General features: G+C 36.7%; 1 pseudogene; it reads right to left on the bottom strand.

Moving 5' to 3' along the window:
• Nucleotides 1–16,904: 16,904 nt before the first annotated feature.
• On the bottom strand, nucleotides 16,905–22,093 carry LOC132311272 (DNA polymerase zeta processivity subunit-like; annotated as a pseudogene).
• Between the last annotated feature and the right edge of the window lie 3,364 nt (nucleotides 22,094–25,457).

Below are 25,457 nucleotides of genomic sequence, written 5' to 3'. Positions count from 1 at the left end.
ACCTCAATTTCAGATGAAATCTCAAAAGCCCACCGAAATAAAAGTGTCCCGAATCCGACGATACCGGGAGGTTTTATCGGGGACTACACCGGGAATAAGAATCCGCAAGAAGCCCCTTGAAAATCCAAACTTGACTCTAAACCCGAACGCAAAATTTGGTCAGAAACGGGTTCTAATAGGGCGTAAGATGCGTGTCGCCGAGACAAGCATTAAATGTTAAGGCCGAAGAGTTTTCACTCGAGGGAAGTGGCCGGAAAATGAAGAACAAAGGTGGCAGCCCCTTGGCAGCCATGGCTACCGGCCTAGAGAGAAGAGAGAGAGAAGAAAATTCTGATTTTTCTCTTTAAGTCCCCTATTTATAGAAAAATCTCAAAAAGTGCCCCGAAAGGTCCCCGCCGGGTTTGGAAAAGTGGATTTTGAGCAGACGCGCTCAAACGGAAAAACTCCATGAATCAAAAATATTCCAAATGAGAAAATATGAACAACAGAAGAAACGGCGTCAAAAACGGAGTCCTGTACAGAGAGATATGCCCCAAACAAGTTCGGCTGTAACCGGGGTCAAAAACTCTGAAATTGGAGAAAAACGACCAGAACGGAATTCTAAGAGTACACGACTCGACAAAATGTGAAAATGAATCCCACACAAGGATCCAAGCCCCAGACGAGGTATTTTACAATAACTTTCATTAATTGTAAAATGGTCCTTACAAAAAGGGTTAACTGCAAAACTGCCCCTAAATGAAAATATCTTCCAAAAGATATTTTTCTTAGATACCCCTGAAATAAAATATCTTCAAAATATATTTTTGAAAAACACCACAAGAAAAGAAAAGAATCCCAAAGAATTGTGCATTCATGCTCCTATGGACACCGGGAGTAACTAGAGTACTTTTTTGAAAAAGTAAAGATACGTATTTTGTTGAAACCACCCAAGATCAGGTTATGTGAAGTCAAAATCTAACTCCGAGCACGAAAATTGTGGTTGTGCCAAAAACTGACAAACGGGGAAAAGACAGAATAGGGAAAAGGACGAAATAGTGCATAGTGTCCGAAAAGTGAAAATGTGGAAATGACTCGGTCCTCAAAGGAAGTTGTCAATCCGAATGAAAGAGTCTCAGAAACCTTTTCCAAGCACTCGAGATGACACTATGAGATGAGAAACTGAACTTAGAACAGAAAATTAAACGAAAGAAATTTATCCGTAAAATTTCAGGAAAAATGAAAGGGAGTCAAATGACCGAGTCATTACAACCTACCCTCCTTAAAGGAATTTCGTCCCCAAAATTTGGAATATACCGAAAAAGAACAGAACAAGGACCGAACAAAAGGTCGAACCAAAGACAGCTCATAAAGCACCGAAGGATATAACAGAGGCTCCAAGATCAACTAAAGGAATGTGAAACCATAAGCTGAGACAACACCTCACACGATCTGGCACGTCAACTCAACGTCAACTACCGAAAGAATCCCAAGGCAACGAAACGTTGAAACACAACAAAATAAGAGAGTGACAAGGCAGTCCGAACAATGACCAGAACCCGCCCACACTTACTCGTCTGTAAGGTAGCATGATAGTATAAGGCACTAGTTCATAACATGCCCCAACCAGGTCAACTCTGAAAAACCTATGAATACCAATGACATAAATGGCAAAGATGATCATTACCAAAAGCACTACGAGAACCAGGCATTTGTAAGAGTTGGGGTAGCTAATCCAAAAACTCTGACAACAATGACACTTGCACCATTACGCTTAAGGCCTTAGATCTAGAAACTACGAAGGAAAGGGAAATGAAACGGTGCCTCCCTGGCACGCGTCTCACTCCACCAGACAAGGACTACGACGCTACGCTCACATGAGCCTTACTCGCATCAACCGACAGAACAGATAAGAAGGTTCCCTACATGGGTCCTTACGGAATGAATTTCTCATATCCATGGAAGAAACTCGTGAAACAAGAACGCATCCAAGGGATACGACAGATCCTATAAGACAATGTCAAAGCCTGACAGGAAAGTAAACTTGTAGCATACAACATAGCATAACTATCTACTCACACAAGTAGTAAACAAGTTGCCACATAAGCAAATAGGCATGCTATCAAATCAAACATGTTATCAAGAAACACACAAGTACATGTTACAACAACACACGCGAATGAAAAACGTAAGGTATGCCGACATACGTCACATACGGTTATGATAACATAAGCACGTAGACATGTTATCACACCAGAACATGATAGTGACACAGAACATGTTATCAGGAAGCATATATACACAAAAGCATGTTTAACCAATGATAGAAGTGTTAAAACACCTGAACATGTGAACATGTTATCATACAAGACATGTTATCAAATAAGTCATGTTTTCAAGAAACATTTAAACACATAGAGCATGGAAACACAAGCATGATATGCACCCAAAACCCTTTGTCCAAGGTATTCGAACCCGGACGCTCTGATACCACTTGTAACGACCCGGGTTTTGATTCAACCCAGTACTACAGTGATGAACCGAAGATTGACCCGATAGCTGATCCAGATACGAAAGTAAAAGACAAGACAACACTCTCCCAAGGCACAACACACATCTAAGACCCTAATGTGACCTTCCATGAGGTCTCGGAAAAGGGATAAGTGCGGAAGCAAAAGATCGGAAAGGTAATAATTAAGCCCCAGGGGCAAAATGGTCATTTCACAAAGAAATGGATGCTACCAAGCATGCCATTGGAAAGAAAATGAAAATTTAACAAAGTTGGACTCAAGAATTGCATGATTCGTAGTCCGGAAGGCAAAGATATCAAGTCCTGAAGTCGAAGGGATGAAACCCTATCCCGGTTCGAACCAAAAACTGATACTACCATACTAAAACTTGAATAACTTGAGATACAAATGGAATATAAATCTCTAATTGGTACCATTGGAAATCATATTTCGACACGGTCAGTTTAGACACAAGAACGGATCAATTCCGAGTTAAAACGAGTGAGATATGGCCCGTTGAAGAAAGGTGTCTAGAGCAGGAACAGTACCCGCGAGCGCCAGCCCAAAACCCGCGGGCACCCTCCCAAATGGGCAGAACCATGGGAAATGGTGCGGAGCAGCCCTGTGCATGGCGGGGGCCCGCCCAAGACCCACGGGCGCCCGCCCAAATGGGCAGAACCCTGGGTCAAATGCAGAAACAGTGTTTTAGTAGAAAAACAAGTTTGCGATGTGGATTTCGAGGCCAAGATGACATTTTTCGGAAAAACACGAAAAAGAAACTCCTCCTAAAATCACATTTTCTATGTGACAGAGTCAAGAACGGAATTTATTTCCCAAAGGAAAAACCCAAAATGCCCTTAAGCTAGAATTTTCAACAAATAGGTGAAATGAATCCGTAGGAGGCTCAAAACACATACGAAAGAGTTTTTCGTGAAAACGATCATGCACGCAAACGTAAATAGTAATTCTGAGTGCACGGAAATGGTCTGCGACTCCCGAAAATAGCCGAGTCAAAATCCGACCCCCCAACGGCCAAAAAGGCGAAAATGAACTTAAAATGGAAAACTTGAAAACTAAAATCAACAAATGGTTTCAAATTACCATTTGGCCCTTGGCCACACTTCATACAAGATAAATGAGACCTAGTGGAGGTGTCGGAACACACTTTGCACCACCCAATTTGAAAATGAACCCTTAAAAGCTCGGATTTCACTATTTTAGTCCAAAATGCAAAATGTGAGACCAAAATGTAAAACCTAAAACAAAATGGTGTTTGGCCCTTGGCCACACCTAATACGTGGTAAATGAATGACAAATAATGAATTTCATAGACAATGCACACTCCGGTGCAAAATAGACATGTTAAAACCCTAATTTTCATAATTTTCTCATTAAGGGCAAAATTCAACATTTTTCAATATACTTGGATTTCAGATGAAGTTTGGCCCTTGGCCACATTTCATATACATCAAGTGGACATCAAAAGTGTGCTTAGGCACATGCTCAAAGTCTCAAGGAAAAAATAACATTTTTGACCTAACTATGAATTACAACTTAAAAAGTAAAAATCAAAGCATGCTAACACTTGCATGTGAACAAGAATGCATTCAAGGAAACTTCAAATCTCCAAACCACCCAAGGTAAGTGCAAATCTCCGAAGCTTGAATCTGGTACTTGATCAAAAACCCCAGTAACTTCGGGGTGAGTAAACAAGACTAACAAGTTTACTCATAGAGAATGAGCATGCATGACTCGATTTCTTTAAGATTTTTAGACTGACATGCAATAGTTCAAATGGATCATGCCACCTAATGTCTATGTCAAGATTTGACTCAAGGATCATCCTAGGCTACCATAGTGTAATATCTACAAAAAAAAATCATGATATGTATACACATATGAAACAAGTCAAGGTTGGGATAACCCAAGGAACATAACAAGAAGTGATACATGGAATCGAGGACAAGGCATAATATCTATGCAATTTTAGCACGATTGGAGCATTTCCATTTAACAAGACAAGGTTTATACATGAGTTCAAAGACAAGGCATAATATTTATGCAAGTAAACAAGATTGGGACATTCCCATTAGCAAGACAAGAGTTATACATTAATCAAGAACAAGGCATAATGTCTATGCAAGGACAAGGCATAAAACCTAAGCAAAGACAAGGCATAAAATCTATGCAATTAAACAAGAATGAGATAATCCATATAACACGATGGTAAGTATACTTGAAATCACGAATGAGGCATAATATCTATGCAAATGACAAGATTGAAGCATTTCACATGGTACGACAAAGTTTAAATCCTCAACGAATAACAACTTGAAATTTGAAGAGTGAAATCAACCAATGTGGAAACTTGGATATCACCCAGATTAAAATCGTACTCTTGGGATCACTTTAGGGTTGCTAACCCAAGGGTACCTTCCCCTAGTATTGGGATCACTTTAAGGATTATCAACCCAAGGGTACCTTCCCCTAGTCTTGGGATCACTTTAGGGATTATCAACCTAAGGGTACCTTCCCCTATTCTTGGGATCACTTTAGGGATTATCAACCCAAGGGTACCTTCCCCTATTCTTGATTGATATCTCAAATCCCAAAATCAACAAGTTGTGCAAGTCAAGATTGTATAAATGTACAAGAAATGCATTAATCACGTTTCAAGCACAACCAAGATTTTGGAACACGCAAGTCATGCCCTAAGTACTCAACTATAATGGCATGTGAAATGTCAAGAAATCATAGTATGCAACTATATAGACAACAACCAAGATATATAGCGCATGGAGTTCATTGAAGTAAATATACCACAAGTATAAGATACATGATTTAATTACTTTCTAAGCAACACATGTGTAATAAATCATTCCAAGACAATTATGCATGTTCATTAAGTACATTAATGAAACCAAGATACTAGTGTTCACGATGCTTGATAAAAGAATAGGGTTCATGGAATTCAAGTCAAGTTCACAAGTTTAACAAGAATTCATAACGAGGCATGATTAACACGATGGAAGCATATAAGGAAATTTAATCTACTTAAGAGATTAAATTGTCTAGATTACAAGGCAAGTCCAATGTCAAGTTACAAGTTCATTCTAAGCAAGATACAACCATGTGAATTAAGTTCCATACAAAGGAATTAATTAAATATAAGTTTCAAAACTTGTTCGATTATTCTCGATTTGATCAAGACCAAGGAACCAATGAATTGATTTTGATTAATTCTTTTAATTAAAATTCCTAGATTTTGAAACTCACCCAAATAGTCTCAATTTAATAAATTTGAAACTAAATGACATGCACGTCACAATTGTCCAGTCAGAAATTCAATGGAGTGAATAGTACACTCGAAATAATTTAATTAATCAAATTAATTAAATATTCTCTAGATTTTAAAGCACATTCGAATGCTCTCAAATTATTCTATGTTGAAGAGCATGCTAGGGCCTAATTTAATATGCTAACACACATTGATTTCAAGCTAGTTAAGGCCATGTGAATTAATCTTTCACTTAAGATAAATATTAAATAAAACCTTTCATACTTATTCAAATGTTCTAAATTTAATACACGACAATGAGCATATCAAGGGGCAATATAATATTATGCTATATGTTTAAACCAAGTCATGAGCAACTGGGAAAATCAGATCCCGTACAAGAAAAATAAATAATAAATTCCCTAGATTTTATATTTAATCATGCGAACAAGTCGTAGAAGCATCACAAGCATTCTATATTTTAAGAAAATAAATTATAACACCCCCTACCTCGATTTGAGATGAAATCTCAAAAGCCCACCGAAATAAAAGTGTCCCGAATCCGACGATACCGGGAGGTTTTGTCGGGGACTACACCGGGAATAAGAATCCACAAGAAGCCCCATGAAAATCCAAACTTGACTCTAAATCCGAACTCAAAATTTAGTCAGAAACGGGTTCTAATAAGGGTGTAAGATGCGCGTCGCCGAGACAAGCATTAAATGTTAAGGCCGAAGAGTTTTCACTCGAGGGAAGTGGCCGGAAAATGAAGAACAAAGGTGGAAGCCCCTTGGCAGCCATGGCTGCCGGCCAAGAGAGAGGAGAGAGAGATGAAAATTCTGATTTTTCTCTTTAAGTCCCTTATTTATAGAAAAATCTCAAAAAGTGCCCCGAAAGGGCCCCACCGGGTCTGTAAAAGTGGATTTTGAGCATACGAGCTCAAACGGAAAAACTCCGTGAACAAAAAAGATTCCAAATGAGAAAATATGAACAACGGAAGAAACGGCGTCAAAAACTGAGTCCCGTGCAGAGAGATATGCCCCAAACAAGTTCAGCTGCAACCGTGGTCAGAAACTCTGAAACTGGAGAAAAATGACTAGAACGGAATTCTAAGAGTACACGACTCGACAAAATGTGAAAATGAATCCCACATGAGGATCCAGGCACCAGATGAGGTATTTTACAATAACTTTCATTAATTGCAAAATGGTCCCTACAAAAAGGGTTTACTGCAAAACTGCCCCTGAATGAAAATATCGTCCAAAAGATATTTTTCTTAGATACCCCTGAAATAAAATGTCTTCAAAATATATTTTTGAAAAACACCCCAAGAAAAGAAAAGAATTCCAAAGAATTGTGCATCCATGCCCCTATGGATACCGGGAGTAATCAGAGTACTTTCTTGAAAAAGTAAAGATACGTATTTCGTGGAAACCACCCAAGATCAAGATATGTGAAGTCAAAATCTAACTCCGAGCACAAAAAGTGTGGTTGTGCCAAAAACTGACAAACGGGGAAAAGACAGAATAGGGAAAAGGATGAAATAGTGTATTGTGTCCGAAAAGTGAAAATGTGGAAATGACTCGGTCCTCAAAGGAAGTTGTCAATCCAAACGAAAGATTTTCAGAAACCTTTTTCGAGCACTCAAGACGACACTATGAGATGAGAAACTGAACTCAGAACAGAAAATTAAACGAAAAAAATTTAACCGTAAAATTTCAGGAAAAAGGAAAGGGAGTCAAATGACCAGGTCATTACAGATCTGTTGATGAGGGGCCGTCACAAATTTCAGAAATTTCTCTGCTTTTTGCTCCAAAGGGAGTTTTCATGAAATCCGATGCCAATCTCATGTATTCTCATCTTCTTCAGTATCAAAATTCGTTATTTGAAACGATGATGGTTGAGATTCGAGATCTCAAACTACAGATGACTCAGCTGAGAGGACAGCCATCTGGGGTTCCGGATGAGGATGTCTACAGACCTGTGCCTCCAGATCCGTCTCTGCAAGCTGAAGATGAGGGAGATGATGAAGAAGGGGCTGAATATATAAAGGAGGATGAGGAGGATGGGGATGAAGAAGAAAGTGGTGAAGACTAGATGATGTTTCTTTTTTCTGAGTGGTTAAGGGGACATGGTGCTGCTTTTATTGATTATTCATCTTGCATCATGACATCATGTTTTGTTTTAATTATTACACAACTTGTCTCTGTTTTTGGATATTCCTGGCATATGCTTTCATAGCTTTTATTATGCTTATCCGGATTATGCTTTCATTGACTTCTTTGAATTGGAATTTACTGTTCTAGTATTCTTTTCACTCATTTGTCAATTTGTTACAAAAAGGGGGAGATCATCACACCATCTACCTTTCAGGGGGAGTTTTTAAATTTCTATTTATTAAACTTCACTGGTAATTGTTGCTTGATAGTATGCAAGAAACAGGTCAAGTTTTGAATCCAAGAAGAACAGTGTTCTTATTACCTTTAAGCAAATCATGTAATTTACTTTAAGCAAATCATGCAAATCATGTAAAATCAAGATTTGTGCTGCTCACATATTTTCTATTAATTTTTGGTCATTTTCAATGTATTGAAACATGGGCTGTTTTACTTTGGCTTGAGTTTTCAGTCAACTAAATTGAGTTTTGGATATTGTCAAAATCTTTATAATGACAGTTCTGGCCAATTTGACTGGATTAACTTGAAGAATTATATATTTCCCTTTGGGACGAGTTTTTGTTGAACTTAATTAGTTTTAAATACTTGGTTCAGTATCATTTCCCTGGCCAAGATTATAATATCGTAAAATATATTTATGCTAATCCTTTTTACAATAATCTATATTGTTTAGCAGTGTTATCCTAATCCTACTAGAGTTGGATCAATGAGCCGTCAGAGTTCTGCTCCACCGTTCCCTATGCTGGTAAACGTCTCTCCTTTCTGAGTTACATGTCATTCCTTATATGCTTCTTCTAAAAAGGGCTAGCCTAGTGCACGAGGCTCCCTTATCTGCTGCTTATAAAATCTATAATATGTTCACCATGAGCAAATCAATTTGTAGATGTGGTTATGTCATAGCAAGAACAGGAAACTTTTGGTTCGCAACAATTTTGGCTTGAGTTTTCAGTCGACTAAATTGTATTTAGGATATTGTCAAAATCTTTATTTTGGCAGTTCAAACCAATCTTTGACTGGATTAACTTGAAGAATTATTTATTTCTCTTTGGCATGAGTTTTTGTTCAACTTAATTAGTTTTAATACTTGGTTCATTCTCTTTTCCCTGCCCAAAATTATAATATGGTAAAATATATTTCTGCTAATCCTTTTTACTATAATTTAGATTATTTGTCTTTGTTATTTTGGCCTCTAAATATTTCTCTCTCCCCATCCCCTAGCCCCCACCCCCATCATTCCTTGACTGCTTCTTATAAGTTCTATAATATTTTCACTATGAGTAAATCCATTTGCTACACAGGTGATTCTGGCAGAGCAAGGACATGCAACTTTGGGTTCGCAACTATTTTGTTCATTTTGGCATGGTAGATCTTTACCTAATGTTGGGATGCCTTTTAATTTGGATCAGCCTCTGCTGTTTTCTCAACCAATGCAGCAATTACCTCCGAGGCTTGGCCAGCCAAACATACCACAGACCCAGCAGACTGGTTTAGGTGGTCCTGGAGCACCTTTCTCATCCTATACTGGAAGTTTCTCCTCATCGCATACTGTAAGTAATTCAAATTTGTGTACTATTTTGAGTTTCAGATTGCCATTAACTTCATAATGGTTTGTGATTTCAGTCTGCGTCATCTTCTTTCGGGCAGCAAACAGATGTTACACCTGTGCGGGTGACTGGGCAACAACCCTCAGTTACTGCTGCAACAGTTCCAGTAAGTCAGAATACACCCTTCATTGAATTCTTTTTAGTATTTATCATCTTAGAACTTCTCTGTTATTTGTACAATGTCCTTATGTTTCCTTGATACTGGCCGCTTGAATGGTATTTGTTAATTCAACTCTAGAGAGTAAAATTGGCGTAGGATATCAGAGAAGCCATATGGAACTATTATTAAATATTTCAGTTGAGCGGTTAATTTAAGAAATACAAAGTCTAAGCTCCTTGTTTTCCACTTTATGGGGGTTAAAGAGTCGGCCAGAGCTGATTAGGGTTCAAATAAGGCGTAAAAAAACTGCAAGTCAAATCTGGCATTTTAATGCAAATTTGATGTTGTGCGAGTGACATAAGAACTCTGCTGTTACCAGCAACTGGTATGAGGATTCTCACGTGTATCTTTCTTTGGCAAAGCTCATCCTCCCTTTTCACCTCCTTTGTCTTTTAAGGGTACCTAAACCAAAGCTGATGCATATTTTGGATCATGTTTCAGGATGTGAGCCCCCTACCCTTTAAGTACAATAAGACAGTCTCCTTGGAGAAGTTTTACTTGATATTTTTGAAGGTGTCGTGTATAACATCATCTGAGTGGTGGCATTGGCATCCGTTTGATGCATTAAATTGTTGAGTTTCTTTGTAAAGCATGAGCATTATAAGCTTTCGTTTCGTGTAATTGTAGCCTTTAGAAATTGGAATTGGCAGTTCTACATTTGTATATTCACTTATTTTTGTTTATGTAAATATGAAAAATTTGGTGTTAAGCAACGTTACCTCACTGCAACTTCTTGTCTCCTACTTATTGTTTTGCTTTCCTCCTGTATTTGCACAGAAATGACTATCTGTCTCCTCCTTTTCTTCTTTTTTTCCTTTAGTTATTACTATTATTATTTTTTTTTTTTTATTATTTTTTTTTTTTTGTGGGGAACAAAATGAGGATGGCATTGTGTGAGATATTATTTATGTATTGGCAATTATCGTAGACATAACAAGTCCATGTTGAGTTGTAATTTAAAATACTTGTCCTACAAGTCATCGAGTTCAACAGGAATTACACAACTGGGAAGGAGTTCAAACTTACCATACTTGAAGAGTTTGTGATGAAAATGGTAAGGACACCACATTAGGAACGAATATGAACAAGGTTGGACATTCTACACTTTCCATGTTAGACAACAATTTCTGTAGAATGAACCAAGGCTGAAGGAATTCGAAATCCACAAGTCTGCCAACTTTGAATCGGTTCAGCTTTCCTTGAACCGGTTCAAGATGTCCTATATGCAATACAACTGCAGTTTCCTTATTCTGATTTATTTCCCAGTTGGTCTAGAATTGTACCAAATCCTATGCACGAAATTTACCTTATTTTCAGAGGGATTAGGTCATTCTAAAATCTATATAAACCATGTCATATACATTGGTTTAGAGACGGCTTTTACATTCTAATTCAGATGTTATTCAAAGCCTTAGGAAGATTAATTGTGCAGAAAATCAGAGTTGATTTTTATGATATCTTTCTAGAACACATACACATATTCTCCTAGATAGGTTAGAGTTGTGGTGTTCGAATCCTGACCATGATCATACAGTTATATTAACATTGATCAGACGAAGCAAATCTTCTTCTACATCATTCAGACAATTGAAGAACAGAAGTAAACGCAGTCACACTTTGGAAGGATTGGAGCATTCGTGGAGTGCTGTCTGATCTACCTGCTGCTCTTCTACAAATTTCAAGTGTCAATCTGAGATCAAGTTGTTGTTAGATGAGGAGTCGCAAAGCCAGTGGATCGTCAGCGGTTGGTGTGGTGTAGAACGATAGGGTGTGAGCCAGAGTCAAAGTTCAGTATACTTTGTTCCAAACATAGTGAATTGCTTTACTTTGGACTGCACAAGTCCACGAGGTTTTTCCCACAGTTGACGTATTTTATCAACTGGGGTTTCTTCGCTAAAATTCTGGTGTCATCTCTAACTTATACTTTACTTTATTTTATCTGCATGTGATTAACTGTTTAATTGCTAAAATATAAAATAAGTAAAGTAAGGACACAGATCTGTTTTATAAATACAAACAAAAACTTCTCCTTATACATTCCGCTACGTACGACTCACACATTGTACAAACCGAATTCTCACATGTTTGAATGAATTCCAAGGGACATGAATTTGGGATACTTTGTTTTTAGGTTCCTATGGATACATATTTTTAATGTATGTATGTTTCTAGTGGCTGTGTGTAAACTCTGTTGGAGTAAATAAGCTAATGTGAATTGTTTTACATTTAAGGCATTTTGATCTTCATTTTACGCAAATTTGTGCAATTGTGCATTTAAATTGTTCTGAATCCCTTTTGTTTATATAGTAGTAATTATTTGATTCTTCACCCTTCTGGACTAGTTGTTCGTTGTTGTCTTTAGAACATTCACGTGTGTTAATTATGGACCATATTAAATTTTTTTGATACATGCATTTCTTTTTCTCCCGGCGTTGCTCCCTAATAGATAGACTTCTTTTAGTGTTTGCTTTATGCTTAGCTCTTATTTTATATGTAGTTTTCTTGCATTGATTCTCTAATCTGTTCAGACTTTCACTCGATTCATTCTATATTTTTTGTGGGGTTCAAATTTTCCTAGTTTTTCTTATATCTTATGGAGGAATCCTATGCACCATGAAAATCAGAGTTTGGTTCTCTTAAAGAAGGCCCTTATAATGTAAATTGTATATTTCTCTAATCATCCTGCATTGTCTGCCTTGTCTTAGTGTTTGTTTGGACCAAACTTGTTCATTTTGTTTTGTATTGATGGTATATAACGGTAGAGAAAAGCGCAATAATGTTATTATTAGGATTTCAAGAGAATCACATTGTGGGTGAAATGATACCCTCAATGGATTGATAGCGGGCAAAAAAGGGTTCATTCTGATCGCAAGTTCATTAGCAGTTTTCTGAAATTTCACCCTTTCAAAGTCTCTTCGTCTTAACATGCACATCTTCATTAAAGTATGCAATATTACTGATGTGATCTTGGAGTTACTAATCTAGTTGCAAGTATTGTATAGTCACTAATGTTGTGATCAGGGTTTTCATTCTGGTATCTTTTTAAAATCTGTGGAGGAAAACATCAAAATTGTGAACTCTTGAAATAGAAAATAACTGTAATGGATTGATTCTTCATGTACATCAGCTGTTACGTCTGTTTCAAAATAGTAGGTTTTGAATTTAATAGTATATAGTCTCTGGTTTGACATGATATCAACAGAAAGAGACTTCTTCATTATTTAGAACTACTAAATATTTTGTTGGTAAAAACTGAATGCAGTTTCATTCAGATTCAGAAATAAATTGAAGTGTAAATGGTTGAATAGAAAGGCATGCAATTAAGTTTTAATGCGGGGTGTGTAAATATTGATTCTGCAATCAATAACTCTAAAGCATATCATACCAAGCCTATCAGAAAATGTTTGAGATCGGACTGAACTAGAAGAGAGAGGGAGCGATCTTATTTCAGAGAAGATGATAGAGAGAACGAATTAACGTCGTTAAGGTATCTTAAAGCTTTAACTTAAAACGGTGCAGTTTCCTAAATTCTATTTAAAAATTAGCTGAAGTGGTTTAATATAGGCCGCAGATGTATCATAAATGCCACATCATTCGGTGGAGAATTCAACTTTAGATAACTTAGAGAATCCAAGTCCATTTTCTTCCACACACACCAAACTTATAGTTTGAGGGCTGATCATGTTTACTGCCATTTTGTATTTGTATTTCCCTGTTATCGAAATTGTTACCATTCCTTGATGCTATTATTGTTGTTGTTATTAGGGTCGCAAGCAAAAAAACACCTTTAAGGTATGCATACATATAATGTATAACCCCCTATACGTTCTTAACAGTCCCTAATCTTTGGTGCGAACAAGGGCATGTTGTCAGTGGACTGATTAAAAGACTAAAGTGCCCTTATGTATTTGAAAAAAAAAAAAGGTGAAAAACAAAGTAAATGTAAAATGACCAAAGTGCCCTAACCAATAGCGACTTCGTATCGAGAGGGTAATAGGGCATTTTGGGGAGACCAAAAGCGTATTTTAGAGAATTTATTACTTATTATACTTCAATGTGATTTTCTCACATATTATACGAATTAAGCCCTTTACCCATTTTTTAGAACTTAACGAACTTATATACCCAAAATAAAGGTTAGGGGTGTTACTCAAAATTTGATGTTTTTCTCACTTTACCCTTGTTATTATTATGATTAGATATTATTTATATTGTTATTTTTTATATTGTCTTAGATAACGCAATCAATGCAAGTATCATTACTAGAGGCTGAGGACGTTATTGGGGTTGGTGGAGCCAATGTTGCTTACATTCACCAGACTAGTGGAGCAAATCTAATTGTGTCAGAGACTGAGGGTGTTCCTGAAGAGATGACTGTCGAAATGGAAGGCACCTCTTCAGAAGTTGATAATGCTCAACGACTTATACAGGTTAGTGCTTTCAATTTTAGCAGGTCACCCTGCTGCCTGTGGTAGAAGTGAAATGGTTTTTGGCACTAGCATCACTTATTATTGTTATTGTTATTATGCATTTCATTAGTATAAAAGGGATCGAGTAATCTGAATCATTACGCTTATTATTTTCTCATTAGACATGGTTACATGTGACAGCTGTCACCATTTGTGATACTAAACTGTCAACTTCCGGCACCAGGGATTTCCTCAATCCATCAGATTAGTGTCCGTTATCCTTTAAAGAGATCAAATAGAATGAGAAAATATTGTTTACTGCATTGTATTAGAGATCATCTTTTGTTACTTTGTACAGGTGGTCTTATTGGTAATTGTCCATGTTACAAATTCCCTTATTTATTTTTTAAATCGGAAATTATATTAGTCATGGAACTAGTTATATTCTTCAAAGAAGAAATTTATTGTACAAGGTTTCTTTTCACCTGAAACACTTTGGAAGGGAAAAAAATAATAAATAGAAGTAAAGATCGGAAGGTTTTTCTTTACCTTCTTGGCATCACCTTCCTCCTGGGGGGGGGAGGGAGGTTGAGGTTCAAGTTCTTAATAGTGAATGTGTATGAGTACCTTACCCAGTCCCTTAATCCCACCCCACCACCAATCAACCGGAAAAAAAACCACTTTGTGATATGAATATTTATTGCTGCAGGAGTTTATTAAGAACGGAACCAGCTCCAAGCATCGAAAGCGTCTACAAGGACTGGTACGTACCCATCATCTTCATTTGCATCTGAGCCATTGGGGGAGGGTATGAAACTTCTAAGTAATCGATTTTGGTAGAACTAATCATATTTCCTTTCTTGGACTCCTTGGAACTCCATTGTCGAATGATCTTGTGGTAGTCAATATTGTAAGGAGAAAAACTAATTTTTATGAAGACTTGTTTGACCGACTCCCATACAGAGAACAAAGAAAAATATTGTGTGCTGGCAGTGATTAGCTCGTGTGTTCTTGTGTATGTTTCCTTTTTCAAGTTTTTGCTTGCATATCATAGGGCTCGAGCTTTTGGTCTTGAGCTTGAGCTTTTGGTACTTGAGGCTCGAGCTTTGAATGACGGTGCTCGATCCTTGAGGTCTGGCACGAGGCCTTGGGAGCTTAGTTCTTCTCTAACATCAACTCTTCAAATTTCGACGCCTCATGCTCGAGCTTGAGGACCAAGGCTTGAGCACCCTAAGGTAAGGCTCGAGCACCATTGAATAGGGCTCGAGCTCTGAAGGTAAAAGGCTCGAGCTTTAATGCCTTGTTGATTTTCTTCTTTTTCTTGCAGGACTCGAGCCTCAGGACTTAGGCTCGAGTTTTGGGACTTGCATTTTTCCAAACTTCACCATTTAAACTCTCGACTTGCTTTGAATGACGGGCAACAACTCTGTAAGCTTCGATATTAGTGTTTTCATCATAAGGTCCCGGTTTTAACCGTTTCTCTGGGAAAGTACCAATAAACACACAATAAACATAAATCAGTCTAACAATGGATAGAAATATCATTTTAGGCCTTAACATACGTATATTTAGGGGTTCGAATATGTAATATTCAGTGCTCATCACACCCCCAAACTTACATATTGCTAATCCCTTAGCAATACAAAACTAAAGAGCTGCTTTCGTAGGAATCACGGTTGCATTTAGCTTATGCAAAAAGCCTTTAAACCCCTAACTTACCCCTAATGGACGAGTTGTAATCTCGTGAGGGTTTCCAGTGATGGTACCCACAAACATCTCATTCAGTGCCTTAATTGCACAATAAGCTCATTCAAGCCTATTTTCAAGTCATGATGTCCCTGCAATTCATCAATCAGTCAAATATTGCAAGTACAACCAATTATATTAATCAGGAACAATTTCAACTTCCAATTTCAATTTAGTAGCTATGGTTCCTATATATCAATTTAATCATTTATTTAACAATCTCGATTCCCAAAACTCTTTAGTAGTGAACTTATAGTTAAACATGTGACTTACTATCCATACTTGAATTTATTCCTTGTTATCCCTTAACTTACTGACAAACTTTTCAAATTCCAACTCCCAAGGCATTATTATTTTTTTTTATTGGTATGCATTTTTCAAAAAGGATACTGTGCAATGTTCAGGCCTATTAAGCTTTCTAAATCACCTATATAACGAACTTTCGGTCAATGACTCCCAAACCAGATGGTTTTAGGGCATTAAATGATAAAGCACCCCTCCGAACCTAATTGTTCAAGTAATCTAGGCAACCTAAACCCCTTATGTAACAAGCTTTCACTGCAAGAAAAATGACTTTTTATCACGATAGAAAAGGCTTTCTGTCACGTTTTTGAACCGTGATGAAAACAACCGTAGTAGTAAAATAGAGACTTTCTATCACGGTTTTGCACCGTTGTAGAAAGTCTTCTTTCTACCACGGTTCCGCACCGTGGTAGAAAGTCTTTCTTTCTACGGAACAGTGGTAGAAAGTGTTATATAATTTTTTTTTTTTTTAAATAGTGTAACCCTTATGAAGCCTTTTTTTTCCCTACTACTAGCCTTGCAAGGACCCCAAAAGCAAACCATAAATAAATAAAAAATAGCATCGCAACCAAAATAATTTACAATTGACCAATAACATCATATATATATATATAAAATCAATTCCAAATCATTATTTTATACAAAAATTAACCATATACAAATTTTAAAAAAGTACATGATCCACACCTTATATATTTACTTAACCAAAATAAAACAAAAATTCTTCATATCTTCTTGCAACTTCTTCATGAGCCATACAAAAAATATAGCGGCAACAAAAAAAGTAACGGCAACCGCAACCCGCAATCCTAGCTTTGACCTACAAAGATGTAACAGTTAAAGTAAGAGAATTAATGTAAAGCAAGTTGTAGAGTTGCCAAAATTAAACCAAGCAAAGCAAGCATTATAATAAAAGTACATTGAAAGATCTACTCTTCGTATTAACTCAAGCAAAGCAAGTATTAAAGCTTAAGCATGTCTTATTTAATAGGTGATTGGAAGTACACAACCCTCCCAAATTGCTCACAAGAGTGGAGGGGAGGACCCTATATTTGAGCTTAGCTCACTCTTTATTCAACAAAGAAAATGAACTTTGCTAATTCAATTTTTCTTTCTTTTTGACACTTTTTTAGGACTGAAACCTGACCAGGAGAACTCAAATCACCCTACAGATGACTTTATTGCAGTGCTATGACAGCAATGGCCAGTAGAGTTGCCACATCCAATTCAAAATCCGGTAAAGAGAGGCTATAATACATGTCTCTCTTTGCATTCTTCTAAATCATTTTGCATAATTAAATACAATCTCTCTTTTGCATCCTTCTAAATCATTTTACATAATTAAAACACAATTTCTCTTTATGCCCTTCAAATCATTTTTCACAAGTAATACGCAAGCATGCACATGGAACTTTAAAATAAGCGAAGTTCCGGTTAAGAACAAATCTTCAATAAATTACCAAGCCTCCGTTTGCTGAAATGCTGACCCCAGACATTTAACCAAAAGAAGTCTATAGTTCCTATTGTAATTGATGCAAGAATTTGTTATAAAAGGTGTGAACTGTGAGCATCACATTTTAACATAGACATTATCCAAGGAGGCATAACACTAGTAACTATTAACACACAAAGAAAAGCTTAAACAAATGTTACCAAGCATGAATATTATGTAACAAGGACTGCACAGAATGACAATGATAACTTCAGAACAAAAAAGACCATGACAAAGTTATTGGGGTGCAATGTGTAATACCGGATCAGGTCTTTCCATGGCAGGAGAAAATCTTGCCAAAATAGGCATGTCTCAGTTACATAGCATACACATACACACCACTTGAAGAAGAAAAAAAAAAATGAGGGAAAAACTTCTATATCCCAAGTATGATCTTGAAAATATTAAAGAATAAAGATGCACAGTTTCAAAAGAAAAAACCATATTTTAGGTTCTGATAAACAAGATGAACTTCAACTATTTACATACCTTTACCGACGATTAGACCAACTTGCTTCCATGTAAGCATATTAAAAGGTTCCAGCATGGTAACACTAAGTATTGTGGCAGACCTGCATAATAGTAGCTAAGTTTTCTCAAGGTCAGATTCATGTTAGGGAAGAAAAAAATAAAAAAAAAGTAAACAATGTGAAGAAAATAGTAGACATGCATGGAAACTTTATAAAAGATAATGGCTTCTTCAACAGAACTGTAATAACAAAATCAAAATTTGTTGAAATTGGAGATGTAAATTTTCTATATCCATTTGAATTTAGTAAATTAAGGGGAGTCATAATCTTAGTAACTTAAAGCATATGTAATGTGCAGTAGTTTCATCCGAATAAGTGAACAAGTTGTAGACATAGTCAAGCTCAAATTAAACATGAAAATCCACCCCTAATCCTAGCACTACACAAAAGTTGAAGGGTTAAGTCAATCCAAGCACTTACCAAAAGTGTAGCTGAATTGAAGAAGTAAACGATCTTAATTTATATGACAAAGCAAGCACAAATTTTGGCACTGAGTAGGTCAGTATGATAACTTGCTGAACGCTGCTCTAAGATGGCATTGGCAGAGGGATCCACTCGAAATACAATTACAGTTGCTTGAAGGCAGGGAGTGGGAGGATGGCCACACCAATAACGAAAATCGCCCTCACAACCTGTCCGCACCATGCAAAACATCAAATCCCCCAAATAAAGGAGATCATTCCACACTCTCCATTCACACACAAATATAGATTTATAAATATAAATTATCTGTCATCTAGATGAATTCAAGAGAAAAGAAAAGAAATGCTCGACACTTAGACGGTCTCATTTATCAATTCTTAGCATGTTCTCCACTTTATTTATTTATTTCCTTCTCTTATTAATTTTCAATATCTAGTTATTTAAGTTGTATTCCACTCCTCTTTTCCAAGTTGTATATTCCTCGTTTCTAGGCTATGTCAAGAATAGAAAAAATATATGTATGTATATATATCACGAGGAAACTCTCACTAAGTTCACACCCTTATATCCATATGTATGTCTATTTATAATACTGAGAACATAAACTTAGTGACAACACCCTCATAGTAGACTTGCTCTTTTCCAAATTACACCATTAAATGTAAAGATTCACTTCTTAATGGATAAGTTTTACTATTTGAGTGCTTGGGGTTTCTGGATCACATAGATGGCCAAAACACACACACACACACACACACGCATATATATATATATGTAGAGATACACACACACATGCATATATATATGTAGAGAGAAAAGAGAGGGCTTACCTGCTTTATAGTGATTGCAGTGGCCGTCTTGTACTCTCCTTAAGGCTTTGGTTCAGAGAAACTTGGATGTTCCAAATATAGCTGCACACAAAGAGGTTCACTACTCATTGATTTAATAGGTGTTATTAAAGGAGGTTGCTGCCACCGCTTTGTGTCTGTTGGGATCCATAAGTCTGCATCCTTGCTTGTATTAGCTTGAGGGAGAGAGCAAAAGTAAGCTGTTATCTCCCCCCTGCAATCTGTCAAGTCAATAAGAGCTTGAAGACCCAATTCTAGTCTCAATACTTCAAAAAAAAAAAAAAAAAAAAAAAAAGCACAGTACATTATTAAAAGATCAGAAAACACCTAAAACATTTGATCCGGTCTTGCAAATTTAACAACTCAAATATACTTCCCAAATCGAGCAAACACAAAAGCATTTAGCGAATGATGTTGAGAAGGTTGGACCAGATTTTAACCAAACTTTTGGTAGTACTTTATACAAAGTGACTGTTACGAGACTCAAACCGTGTTTTCAAGCTTTGGCAACCCGAGCTTCTACTATTGTACCAAATAATTACCCCTTTTAAGTCACTAGTATAGGGAATTATGTTACCAAAACTCAACGAGGTGATTATATAATCAAAGTGGCTTACATTCAGCACTTACCCTAAGGTAGAGTATTTGTGAGAGGTTCTGATACTGTAAGCTTGACCAAGAACTATCGAAGAGAGAACTCCAGGTCAGCTTCTTCCACCTTTGAACCATAATACTGGTTGACATTCAGCTTGAAAATAAATCTCTCCACTGGGATATTTTTAATGTTGAAGAAAATAACCGCAACTCTCTCCACCAGTCCCTGGTTAATAGAAAGCCAAGTTTGTTTTAGTCAATTTCGATGGTACATCAACCAGCAATGGAATGAATAGGTAAGGAGCTTCCATCAACAATTTGTCAAATAGAAGAGTACAGCTTCAGTTTACTCAATACCCAACTATGTCGCACGCATATATGCAGCTAAAATACATCATTCTCACACAACTACACATAATACATGCACACAAACACACTGCCACACATATACATGAATACACATGAACACATACTTGTGCAAGATTAATGCGGATATGTATATGCACTTCAAATAACATGCACATAGGGTATCCAATTGCAAATTTATAAAAAAAATCATTTTTTTGGAGTCCCATAGTGGGCATTTGTGGGTGTGTGCGAGTATTTACCTAAGCAAAAAAAGAAATTTAAACAAATAAAAGAATGGAAGAAAAAACCTTCTGGATAAAAGGAAGGAGTCCAGTGACAGCAGAATTGATGTTTTCTTGAAGCTAAGGGTGTTGAGCTTTCTGAACCACAACATTCATATATCGCCGCCTTTCAAATGCACCTACATCCCAACATTTGGAAACATCGAAACCCATCACGAATTTGAGTTCCACTACAACCTCAATAAATAAATGGTCTTCTCTTGATCCAAAACGCGTTTTAGTTTTAATTATAAGATTTGAATTGAGGAACTCGTCTACTCTAATACCATGTTACTCCTAAATTTTAATATTTAGCGATGGTGTTTGACATTGTGGGCATAAATTTCAAAATAAGTAAGCTATATGAAAATGGGGCATTCTTGGCCGGACAGTGATAAAAATAGGAAAAATGAAGTTGGAATTGAGTGGAGAAAATAGTACCAGGAGGATATACTTCTTTGAGAAAAACAATACAAGTGATGACCACTTCCAGGAATTCCACCAGAATCCGAGCAGTCTCACCTGCAATTTAGAGAGAGAGAGTGATGAAAGATTACCCAGTTGGAATTTGGTAAAGAAAAGATGATTATAAAAGTAAAATCGAACCTTGTGGAGATTGATTATCTTTGCGATCCATACCAATCTCACTCGCCTCTTTTCTGTGCCTAGGAATTTTGAATTTGCTCATGTGGTGAGCCGTCACCAGTCCGGTCTTATAAGTCTGAACCTTGAGTGCACATTTCTGAGCTTCATTATCTCAGCAATAGTCTTTATAACCAACGTCTCCTTTTTAATTAATTCACAAACATAAAACATAATAGAACTCCCTAATTAAAACTAGGGCTTCAAGAAAATCAATAAATTACATTAAATTAATTTAGTAAAATCCTCAAATCCCAAAATCCCCAACTGATTTTTCATCACAATTACTTATCCACATACGGAGATAAATATTTCGCCAACATATTGAGATGAAAGATATAAGAGAAACATTTACCTGTAGAGTTCTGTAATTTTGGTCGATTGCTGATCTTCAAGTCGTTACTCAACGTCATCCTTATGAGAGAGTAGAGAGGGCTTGAGAGTTGAGAGACAACGGGCCTGAGGCTGAAGCTTTCGAACGGCGAACTCGAACTGGAACAGCGGGCGATGGAAACTGAAGGATATGGGTTTTGATTTTTTGAACAATCTGAAATGATATGCTGATATGGGTTCTGATTCTTGTAGATTTTGTAGTTTGTAGTTGCAGAGACAGAGAGGGGGCAAGTTCAGAGTTGAGAACGAGAATAGAGATGGAGGCGATTTGGGAGGCTGATCTGATTCTTGTAGATTTTGTAGTTTGCAGTTGCAGAGACAGAGAGAGGGCAGAATAGAGGTGGAGGCGATTTGGGAGGCTGAAATGATTTGCCCTAAAATTGAATGCGTAGTGGTCTGAAATGATTTGCCCTAAAATTAAAAAAAAGTAGCGGGAATATGACCCACGAATAGCCTTAAACCAAATTCACTTTCTATAACGGTACCTGAACCGTGCTAAAATAACTTGCTACCACGGTTTTTCATTAACCGTGGTAGAAAGAGCGGTATAAAAGGTTAGGTAAAGATGTGCTAAATTTAAGTGAAATTAATTCACTTTCTACCACAATTCTATTATAACCGTGGTAGAAAGTATAATTATTACTACGATTTTTCATTAACTGTGGTAGAAAGTTTTTCTATTACGGTTTTACAATAATTGTGGTAAAATATATTACTTTCTATCACGGTTATTTTAAAACCGTGGTAAAAAAGGTGTTCTAAAAAATTGTTTTTCTTGTAGTGTTTCAGCCAATAACTCCCAAACCAGATGGTCTTAGGGCATTAGGTGTCAAAGCACACCCTTGCATACATACCTTTTCAAAGCTTTTCTTTTTTTTATCTCTCGTTTTTTATTTATTTATTTATTTTTATACCTTGGTTATCAAAATCATCAAATTCACCTACACATTTCAGTTTAACTTAAAACAAAGTAAGACTTCTAGTTTATACCCTACAGAAATCATGCAAGTGTGAATATACGCAAAGTGGAGTATTTCAGATATCAATTTCATCAGCTAATAATCTTTCTAACAAAGTGGACCACATGCCACCAACTGATTTCAAAAAAATTCAAGAATTCCTTTTCAACATTATATTAGCATACAAACCATTCCTAACCAACATCAGACTATAAAAAGAATACCTAACAATCAACAGACTCAAAATCATGCATGTAATATCAAATTTTCAAAACCTTGTGTTATTCCATTAAAAATTTTGAATTTCCTTTACCTCCAAACTTAATGTGCACATTGTCCTCAATGTGTGAAAATAGAAGAGAGTTAGAAAGATATTACCATAAAACTAGACTAACAAAGAGATACCAAAATAAAGCATGAGAGGGCAAAATAAAGAAATCACCCCCAAACTTAGTCTGTAGTACCTGGCAAAATCAACAAACTCCAACATACATTAAAGTATCAAGTATATGGAGTAATAGTAAAGAAATATCATATAAAGCTCATATATCAACACAAGTACAAGATAGGCAAAAAACATGTATATAAATGATCAGAATCAGTACAATGCTTTTGAAATGACAGACTTAAGGCATAAATACAGCATAGAGAATGAAATACATAAAAAATACTGCCTTAGTCAACAAAAGTGCCTATTTAGCAAAAGAAAAGATTAGAAAAGCCTTAGACAACTAATCTATATGTGGTGGAGGGGTATCTATAGAAGTAGAAGGGGCAGACGGAGGGCAGCGTAATAGCTCCTCAAGAATGCTCTGCTGTGCAGTCAACATATGTCTCAGCACTGTCTGTCCGTCTTGCAGCTCTGCCACCTTGGCCTGTAATACTCTAATCTCAGCCTGAGAAGAACTCTCAGGCTGTGCTGCAGGAACTGGCCTCCTCTTAGGTGATGCCTAGCCATCAGAGAGATCCATCTCATCCTCTGTAGCTTCATCATCATCTGCTACCTTAGTAGTAACTTCTATATAACCCTCATCTCCAAACTCCACTGCATTGCGGTGAACCTTATTCCATTCCTTCATTCCAAACATAGGAGATTCATCACAAGACTCCTTTTTCTTATCTACCACAAAACCCTGTAGCTCTAATAGCCTTATAATTATATATGGAAAAGGTAGCTTATGGGTAGGAACATTCTTATGTGGTCCAATCTTGGACCAAAACTCCAATAGTTGGCAGAAAATCATCCGAGGAAACGAATACCAATGCTCAAATTGACTAGCATAGAGTGCCTGAAGAAAGTCAGTATTCTGAATATTTCTATGCCCAAGAGGATGAATATTAGCAGAGATAATAGAATCCAAAATCCATAACCTCTTTGGAATCTTAGCCTTGGTATTACTACTATGCTTTCTCCTGGCAAACCTATCATCACATAACTTTTGAATCAAATTTTCTGCAATTGGTACCTTAGGGAAAGGTGTGAAATTAGGACAACTACGCCTCTCATCAACCACCGGAGGAAGCTTATGATAACATTCTAAAGCTGCAACAATGGCACAAGGATTAACAATCAACTCATGCCCATCTATCATAGTTCTAAACTCCCAAGGGTCAGCCTCACTATAAACAAGATTGAGATAAAACAAACGAACGAAGCTAGGATAAGCAATCGTAGTAACAGGAACCATAAGATGCAAAAGATGCCTATAACTAAAAGATTTCTTAGCCCATCTAGTGCGAGGATCAGTGATGAACGCCTGATAATCAAAGGTCATTTCATAGGAAATTGGAATTACCTTCCAAGCACTTGGCAAAACATCCTTAGTCACCTTAGCACGCTTAGAAGGAGCAGGACGAACCATCTCAACTTTCAATTAATAGTATCCTCCAAGAAATCGCTTAAAATCACCAAAAGACTCCAATTTCTGCAATCTGGAAATCAAGGCTCGAGCTTAACCATCTAAGCTCGAGCTTGACCCAATGCTTGAGCTTAAAGATGCAGAGCTCGAGCTCTACCTGAAACTACACAAAATAAACTCAGAAAGCAACACAGAGATCAACCAAAGAGTCCTTTAGACAATCAGTATATGTAGACAACTCATGAAAACCCTAAAGAATCATTCATCCAAAAGAGATCTCATGCTCTCCTAATCCAGATTTAGAAATTTAATCAACTAAGAAAGAAGCAATGGAAAGAACATGAGGATGAAGATTTTTACCTGATTGGTATCTGCAAATCTGGAAAGAGATTGTTAAGCATCATGGTATATTAGAAGAAACTTGAAGAGAAACGAGAGAGATGTATGAGAGAATAAAAGAAGAAAAGAAGGAAAACTCAGGCTTTTAAAAACTTTCAAAACCCAAGGCTCGAGCTTTACAATCTGAGAGCTCGAGCCGCCGCCAAAAACCCTTAAGTTTGCAATGATGAAGGGCTCGAGCTCAGTGTGTATAGGCTCGAGCTTTTAATAGAGGATGCTCGAGCTTCAGAATGAAAGCTCGAGCTTTGAGACAATTTTTTGGATTTTTGTATTTTTCAATTTAACCCAAACATAAACTAAACTAAGAATAAAATAACAATAAAAATTAACTAAAACCTAAAAATTAAAGCAAACATAAAAATGAAAAGAAACTACAGTACAACATACAAATGCTAAGTTTAACGTCGATAGCTCGACGAAAACTGACCTCTCTACTCCAAGTAAATGGTATCATGAAGTTCTATTGCCTCCACTATACCTCTCTGCACACTACCCTCAATGTAGGGTTTAAGTCTTTGTCCATT

The sequence above is a fragment of the Cornus florida genome, unplaced genomic scaffold, assembly GCF_030987335.1.
Source record: "Cornus florida cultivar Cherokee Brave unplaced genomic scaffold, ASM3098733v1 CherokeeBrave_3.0.0_Hap2_Chr06, whole genome shotgun sequence".
NCBI lineage: Eukaryota > Viridiplantae > Streptophyta > Magnoliopsida > Cornales > Cornaceae > Cornus > Cornus florida.
The sequence above is the reverse complement of the archived record's forward strand: the minus strand, read 5'-3'. Positions and strand labels throughout refer to the sequence as shown.